Source organism: Pundamilia nyererei, unplaced genomic scaffold (assembly GCF_000239375.1).
Source record: "Pundamilia nyererei isolate P.nyererei 1_Seehausen unplaced genomic scaffold, PunNye1.0 scaffold00377, whole genome shotgun sequence".
Classification (NCBI taxonomy): domain Eukaryota; kingdom Metazoa; phylum Chordata; class Actinopteri; order Cichliformes; family Cichlidae; genus Pundamilia; species Pundamilia nyererei.
In genome coordinates, this window is record NW_005187778.1 from 307,533 (window position 1) to 308,565 (window position 1,033).

Sequence of the window (1,033 nt, forward strand, 5' to 3'; positions counted from 1 at the left end):
GTTCATTATGGAAAAACTGTAGTTTCCACAGAAGTCCAATAACAGAGTGTGAAAGACGCACGGCAGACACGACCACTCGCTCATGCTTTTCAGCACACTTTTATAAACCACGGTTGCTGTTACACACAACACGGCTACATCTCTGCAGCTCACAATACCAACAACAACCACAACAGTCAGTCAGCACAGACTTTAGGCCGGCGAGGTGTGAGTGCAGATGCTGTTTCTAGTGTAAAGCACTTTGTTTAAATGTGCTATATAAATAAAGTTGTATTGTATGCCGTGCAGGTGAGTCTGCCTCCCCTGCAGACCACGCCCTGCACACAGAGCACTGCTCCAGTTCAGATCAGGTCCCAGGTCTGATCCGATGCTGAGAGGAGGGAGGTTGGGGAGAGAATGGGCTTTGGCCACGACACAGTTATCTCTGCTCCTTGTAGATACACTGAAATAGGAAAGGAGGCAAATCCTTGGAAGTTGTAATCCAGTAGAAAACGCCTTTGAGGTTATACGCCAACATGGCAACACTGAGCAGACACAGATATAAAACTACTGTGTGAGTCCACAGTGTTCGGGCGATGGCTGCTCCTCTAGCAATTCTTGCTGTAATTTCCAGCTGTGGAGTCCCAGGGCAGAGCTTATGTTCTCTTCCTCATGTAAGGAAACCCCAAATGTTCCTAGACATATTCTTTTATACTCGCCCACATGCACCCTCGTCTCCCTCCTCCCCTCTTTCTCTCTGAAAGTCACATCTCCTGAGATGACAATCACTCAGTGTCCAGACACATTATCCTTTCTCTCTGACTTTTCACCACTTTAACTACAGCAGAGGTTACTTCATTAAAATCATCTTTAATCATTTTAACATGATTTCTTTTTAGCTCAGTTACACAGGAATGTTTTTCCTCACCTTACTCTGTTTGTCAGTCACAGTATCCTCAACTTATTTTTAAAATCATGTTAAAAGTCAGGGATTCTTACATCTTACTGTCTTTTACAATCTCTCTCTAACACACACACACACACACACACACAC